We start from the raw sequence: 7,767 nt of genomic DNA, 5'->3' as shown, positions 1-7,767 counted from the left end.
CTCTAAGACAGTGGTTCTCAACCTTCCTAATGCTGCGACCCTTTAATACCATTCCTCATGTTGTGGTGACCCCCAGCCATAAAGTTATTTTTCTTGCTACCTCATAACTATAATTTTGCCACTGTTTTGAATTATAATGTAAATATCCGTGTTTTCTGATGGTCTTAGGTGACCTCTGTGAGAGGGTCGTTGGACTGCAAAGGGGTCATGACCCTGGCTTGAGAACTGCTGCTCTAACTACTTATTGAGAAAGGTGAAGGAGAAGTCTGCCCATTAGTGTCTGGGGGTGCTCATCTCACCCTTTCACTTGATTGGCAGGATGGCGGGATGTAGAATTCTGAGTTGGAGAAGGAGCATGCATGGGCTTTGGGGTCAGGCCAACTTGTGTTTGAATCTTTAAGATGTTCATGAATTACTTGTGTCTCCAACCTTTAGTTTTCTTATTTTAAAGTAGGGACAAACTAGGGATGTAGCTCAGCTGGTTGAGCACTGTCTAGCATGCATGATACTTGGACTCTAGCACCAGCATGGCATACACAGGGTGTGACGGCTCTTGCCTGTGACCTCAGCACTCAGGAAGTAGAGGCAAGAGAATAGCAGTTCAAGATCAGTGTCAGCTACATGGAGAGTTTGAAGCCAGCCTAAGCTAGAGATCTTACCTAAAACCAAAAACCCAAACCCAAACCAAACCAAACCAAAACAACAGAAGCCGGGGTAGAAGAGACCTTGTGCCTTGCCCAGCCCCCAGTGTAAATGTGGAGGAGCTTGTGAGCCTTGAAGCACTAGCTGAAGGTGTAACCAGCACTGGGAAAATGCCAGAAGCTGGGGGCTGCTGCTCACAGCTGCATTTGAGGACACCAGCAGACCTTAGGCAAGTCACAGAGTGCCATCTCCTGCAGGGGAGTGTTTCTCTTTCTCTTCCTTCTCCACTCCCTGCCAGGGGAGAAAATCTGGTTTGTCCCATGCTAGAATCAGCCTAGTCTGATCTGACTGCAGCCTGCTGGGACTCCCGGCTCCCTGGGGGCTGGGTTGTGCTCTGCTGAGGGGTCTTCTCAATCTAGTGTCCTTAGACTGTTACCCTGCCACACCTCAATCTGCACTTGAGAGGCCATTTCTTCCTGGGTCTGAACCTGGGCTTCAGGGAAGCTGCCAGGAGCCAGGGAGTGGCTTCTCCACTTCTCAAAACTCAGCTGAATGAACAAGGCCGACAGGGCACCTCTATTAAACCTCTTATTGAAGGAAGTCACAGGCACATGTTGCTCAATGATGGGACACATTCAGAGATGCACATTAACAAGTGATTCTGTTGTGTGAAATCAGAGTGTACAGACTGGGGTGGCTATGGGGTCGCCACCTGCTATAATCTGGTACTGCCACTCTATGTGCAGACCATCCACTGGAGCGGTGTCATGCGATGCACACGCTGGGCATGCGGTGCACACACTGGGTATGCAGTACACACACTAGGTATTCAGTGTACACACTGGGCTTGCAGTGCACACACTGGGCATGCAGTGCACACACTAGGTATGCATGAGGGGAAGCCAGCAGGTTCTGTATCAAAGCACACCACTGGGAGCACAGATTGAATTGGTTCTGAGGCTGAGCTCCACAGTGGAAGTCTGGTGATTAATTAGTGACACCATGGGCTGGGGTGTGTGTGTGTGGTACTTTGCTCTCTTTGTGTTTGTCATCACAGAAAGAAATAATTTTCTTCTTACAACCTCATAAAACACACTAAATTAATTGTATAAGCTGATATATACTTCCACATGTGTGTAAGTGTGTTTGTGTACATATGTGCATATACATCTATATTCATAATCCCAACCAAGATGCTTGTCTGTACCCCCCTTTAGTCACACTATTTCAAACTTAGTCTTTATTTCTGTTCTTATTTAATTTTATATTTTTGAGACAAGGACTCACTCTATATAGTCCAGGCTAGCCTGGAACTCACTGTGTAGCCCAGGCTGTCCTCTTCCTGCTTAAGTCTCCAGTCCTGGGATTACAGGTGTGAGATTCGTTTCTCTTGATGTTTATATCATACATTTCTTTTGATCCTGTTTGGCTTCATATAAATGGAACGAAGCAACATGTGCATGGGTTTCTGGCTTCTCGTTCCCCACTGATGCCCGTGCAGTTAACTCACGGTGCTGCGTGGTTTGTTCCGCTCACTGTTGCACTGTGTGGTTAAAACACAGCTTACTTGTAAGTCATGCCCTGGAGCATCTGGCTGGCCCCCAAGTTTGAGCTGTCATGAGTGAGGCTGCTGTAAATAGTCTTCTAGGTATCTTCTGGTGGACTTAATCACACCTACTGGTGCATCCTGGAGAGGAACCTGCTAGGAACAAGAGTGGGTGAACTGGCTGGTGGGGGAAGTGACTCTTCCTCATCATACCCTGAGTTACATCAAATTGAACAGTCTCTGACACATGTCAATCATTATGCTGGGCTTTAGGCAGACACGGAGCTCTCCAAGAGGACTCTGCCTCTGAGATATGATATCAAACACTTAATACATCCAGGCACCTCATTGTTTAATATCCCTTCCTTCCTCCCCCCTCCTTCCTACTACCCTTTCTCCCTGCCCCTGCTTATCCTGTTCCTCTGCTGGGGATTGAACCCAAGGCCTCACAGGGTTTAATACACCCCCAATACATTTCTGACATACACAGCCTGAATCTTTTTTTTGTTTTTGTTTTTCATGACAGGGTTTCTCTGTGAAGCTTTGTGCCTTTCCTGGATCTCGCTCTGTAGACCAGGCTGGCCTCGAACTCACAAAGATCCGCCTGCCTCTGCCTCTCGAGTGCTGGGACTAAAGGTGTGCGCCACCACCGCCTGGCTCTAGAGTTGAATAACTCTTTAAAAAATTAAAAAATAATTTTGTATGCATTAGTGTTTTGTCTGTGTGTATGTCTGTGTGAGGGTGTCGGATCCCCTGGAACAGGAGTTACAGAGAGTTGTGAATTGCCATGTGGGTGCTGGGAATTGAACCCAGGTCCTCTTGAAGAGCCAGTGCTATTAACCACTGAACCGTCTCTCCAGCCCCTCAAATAACTTTTTAACACACCAGTTCTTTCTTGACTTTTCTGGGGTTTGCCCAGACTTACTCTATGATCCAATCTTCTTCTGTTTTCTGTGGCTGTCCCAGAATCTGTCTTAACTGTTCTGAATAGAAAATGCTTGTGACATCCCCTGGCCCACTGATCAGTTCTTTGTGCCTGGAAAGTCCAGAAAGGTAACAATGTTATTAAAAAGTGACCTCCTATGACCTGGACTTTTGGAAATAATAGTGACTTTACTCATGGCTTGTACCGACTCTGCGTTTGCTCACCACTCCTGACTTTTAAATGTGCATTTGAACAGGGTTCACACTTCTCATTTCAGCTACCCAGGGCTTGTTCATGGTGGATGCGCAGTAAATATTTATTTAATGGACTAATACAAATAATTTAAGAAAACATTACACAGACTGTAACTAGAAGCTGTGGAATGTTCTAGTCTTTAAGTTTTTATTTCGTTTTTAAGACAAGGTCTAGTGCAGCCCAGTCTGGTTTTGAATTCACTATGTGGCCAAGGGCAACTTATCCTCTTGCCTCCACATGCCCAGTGCTGCGTTTACAGGTGTGTACCACATACTGTGGATTGTACCCTGGGCCTCTTGCATGCTAGACAAGCACTCTTCTATCTGAAATATATCCTCGTCCCTGCCCCTCAGCCCTAAGATTGTACGTTTTTATTTAATTGGTTTTTTTTTTTTTTTTTTTTTTTTTTTTTTTGTGTGTGTGTGTGTGTGTGTGTGTGTGTGTGTGTGTGTGTCTATGAACATATGTGTGCAGGTGCCTGTGGAGGCCAGAAGAGGGTGTCAGATACCCTGGAGTGAGAGTCAGTGCTGGAACTGGACTTGAGTTCTCTGCAAGACAGTACAGGCTCTTAAGCACTGAGCCATCTCTCCAGCCCTAGCACTGAGACTGTAAAGCAAGGCCTTTGGGCTCTCCCTACCCCGAGTCTTGGGAGAACGGGTGATGTGCACATACTAGGCAACTACTCAATCACCAACTCCATCCTTAGTTCCAGTGTCCCTAGATTTCTGGGGTTTGTAATTCCTCAAATATCGAGGACTGGCCTGGAGAGATGGCTCAGAGGTTAAAAGCACTGACTGTTCTTCCAGAGGTCCTGAGTTCAATTCCCAGCAACCACATGGTGGCTCAAAACCATCTGTAATGAGATCTGGCACCCTCTTCTGTGTACATAATAAATAAATAAATCTTAAAAAAAAAAAAAAAAAAGATCGAGGACTTACTTCTCTGTTTCCACCCGTTTATTTCAGTTTTACACACATCTTGAGCCCTTATTAGCTGGTCCTGGGTCAGGAATAGCATGGGAGCTTACCTGTAGGTGGCAGGCAGACACAGAAAGATGAAATTCGATATGCAAGGCATGGGGAGCGGGCAGTCTGCTCTGCCCTGTGGAAGTCACTATTCTAGGGACTTCTCTGTTTTCCTTACTGTAAAGTGAGGCTTGTGATGATTCTCTGATGTGCCATGAAGCATTCAGCTGGACTGGGCTGAGGTGAATTCATCTGTCCCCAACAAGGGAAAGTGAGGACCAGGTGGCTGGAAAACAGTAAGGGCTACAGAGCTGGTCCAGGGAAGAGAGGCAAACCCGCGCTCACCCCTTTATAGATGGTGCTGGACCCTCCCAAGGGCCTTCACTGCCCCGTTTCCTTTGTTCATAGGCAGTGCTCTGATCGATCCCTCTGTGCTGAACCCCTTAGCAAACACCTCATCGACATGCAGATCCAGATGGCATCACCAGCCCAACTGAAATCATCTGCCCTCAGCCTTCTCTCCCTGCAGGGAAACTCCCTAGCAGTGTCTCCTTTGGTGTCGAAGGGCTGCAGCCCCAGAGAGTAAGTGCCTGCCCTGGGTTCCTGGTCTGTCACCCCAGGCCTTGGCTGCCTGGGGAAAGCATCTTCATCAGAAAGGACGAGGCCTCCAAATGTTCCAGAGTTCAGTGTGCTAACTGTCTGTCAAAAAACAAACAAGAAAACACCCCTCAAAAAAATTCCATTTCTAATCAAGATGGGACAATGGACCAAATTTACCCCTCTGCCTTAAATGATGAAAAAGCAGGGGATGTAAATGAACTAACTATTTTCAGACAGGAAACACTTAGTAGGTGATGTGGGATGGTGATTCCTAACAGAAGGAAAACAAGTGTGACGAGCCGTGCTATGGCCAGGTTTGTAGCTGGAGAGAGTTCCCGGAATGGAGAGTCCACAGGAGCCCCATGGACCTGAGCGGAGGAGAGGAGCTGAGGGCAGGGGGCCCACCCGGCTGCAGTCCTCGGGAAGATGAGATGGGGGTTTGCAGTGCAGAGAGCGGAAGGGTTTGCTGAGGACCATTAGAGCAGATATGAGCCTACCTGAAGCCGCAGGAAGTTCCCATTTAGTGGATCAGGCCGCAGCACCCTTGGAGCTCTAGCAGGTAATAATAGTCCGTGTTTTACCAGCCTGAAAAATCAGGCTCTACCTTCATGGGGCACTGGGTAAGCCTGTGGAAGATGCTCTTCAGGGGGCATCAGTCCTAGATGAAGGCAGTCCTGGTCTTACAAAGGCTCAAAAGTATGTCGCAAAAGGATTAGTCTGTTCCAAGTAACTTAACTATTCCAGAACAGAGCTCAAAAATATTCTTCAGTAATATCAGAATAAGTCGGGCACAGTGGTGTGTGCCTATAGCTCTGTTATGGTTTGAGTCTGAAGTGTCCCCCACAGGCTCGTGTGTTTGAAGCCCTGACCCCCAGCTGGTGGTGACGCCTTGGGAGGCTGTGGGGCCTGGCTGGGAGAGGCAGGTCACTGGAGGTGGGTTGTAGCCTGGCTCAGTTCGGCCTGTGCTCTGCTGCCCCATCTCCTAAGGTATGAACAAGTTGTGCCCCAAGCTTCAGTCAGGATGGAATACAGCCTCTAAAAGTGAGTCCGGACACACCTCTCTCCCGAAGAAGCTGCTTCTGCTGGGGCGTTGTCACAGTGACAAGAAACACAGCCCATCCGAGCCCCAGCTACTCTGGAGGATGTTTTTGCCCAGAAGTTTATAACCTGCTTTGGCAAGAAAGGCAAAACAAACAACAACAAAACCAAACAATGGCAACAAAACAATGACAACAAATCACACGCACACACACTATCTCATACCAACTAACACTACTAGGATTGAAAATAATAGGAAAATCTGCCCATAATGAAGGGAAAAGCCAATCAGTCAAAGCTGGCCTGGAAATAACAGCTGGCAGAAATCAATAGATTTGACTCTATTCCACATGTGAGGAAGTGGAGGGAGCATATTAAGACGCATTGAGGGTTGGTGTCCTACGTGTGGAGTGCAGTCGTGTTTCTCAGGTAAAGCACGGCTAAAAGCTTACGGAGTAAGTGGAAACGGAAGATGCGGGCTGAGAAGAGAAAGAAGACGCCCCAAAGGAGCTCAACAGACTTAAAAGTATTCTCAGAGTTGACGGTGACGCTCTCATGAAAGATGTCGAAGACAGCGACTGTGGTGGTCCCCAAGCAGTGCCAGGAGAAAATGCAGTGTGCGGTGGACGGTGAAGAGGATGTTTCTCAAAAGAGAAACAAGAAGACCCTTCTAGACTAGCATGGACAGCACCCAGTGTGGATGAACCAGAGGCAGAGGAAAAGACTGAAGGCGAAGAGAGAGGAAAAACGGGAAAAAGCAGAGCCAAGGCAGCGCAGGGCCTGGCCTGGTAGACCCTTGAGGACTGGAAAGCGGTGGTGCATGTGCCTTTAATCCCAGCCCTCGGGAGGCAGAGACAGGCAGAGCTCTGTGAGTTCGAGGCCAGCCTGGTCTACAAAGCGAGATCCAGGACAGCCAGGGCTACAAAGCAGATGCCAGGACAGCCTGGACTGTTACACAGAGAAAACCCTGTCTCGAAAAATCACACACACACACACACAAAAAAAAAAAAAAAAAAAAAAAAAAGAAAGAAAAAAAGAAAGAAAGAAAAACTGGAAAGTATTTATGGGAAAGAAGTTCAGTTGTTAGGAATGTCTTCACTGGTTTCAGCTCTCACTGAATGGAAGCTTTTGTTTTCATATTTTAGTTTGGTCTTATATCTGTAATTCAAATCCAGAAATAATTGATTTGTTTTGGGAACTTGAATAAACTGCCTTCAGTGATGAAAGAAAAAAAAAAAAAGACGTATTGAGGCAGGCCTGGAGACATGGCTCGGCGGTTAAGAGTGATTCCTCCTGCAGAGGAACCCCAGAACCCAACATGGTCCCTCACAACCATCTGTAACTCCAGTTCCAGGGGACCTGATATCCTCTTCTGGCCTTCTCAGGCCCCAGCCATACATGTAGTGTATAAACGATCGTACATGCAGACAAAGTATTAGTACACATAAAATAAATAATAATAAAAATAAAGAAGCTATGTGGAATATGAGCGGTGGTGCAAACATGTACTCTGAGCTGCTTAGAAGGCTAAGGCAGGAAGATTTCAAGTTCAATGTCGACCCAAGCTACAGAATGAGTTCTAGGTCAGCTTGGGTAACTTAGGGAACCCATGTCTCAAAAGCTAAGAAAATGCAGTTCAGCGGCAGAGTGCTTGCCTAGGCTTGTGTAGAGCCCCAGGTTCAGTCCTAAGTACTGTAACTACAGGTAAAATCTGCGCTGTTTGGGCTGTTGTACTAGATGGGCCTAACCGTGGGCTAGACTCTGAAAGAGAAAAGACAATGAATGTAAGATCCGTA

At 47.0% G+C, this 7,767-nt stretch overlaps 1 pseudogene; it reads left to right on the top strand.

Moving 5' to 3' along the window:
- The first annotated feature begins 4,796 nt into the window (after window positions 1-4,796).
- Window positions 4,797-6,763, top strand: LOC118578285 (annotated as a pseudogene).
- The last annotated feature ends 1,004 nt before the right edge of the window (window positions 6,764-7,767 follow it).

This window comes from Onychomys torridus, chromosome 1 (assembly GCF_903995425.1).
Source record: "Onychomys torridus chromosome 1, mOncTor1.1, whole genome shotgun sequence".
NCBI lineage: Eukaryota > Metazoa > Chordata > Mammalia > Rodentia > Cricetidae > Onychomys > Onychomys torridus.
Note: the sequence above shows the minus strand (reverse complement) of the source record. Positions and strands in the feature narration are given on the sequence as shown.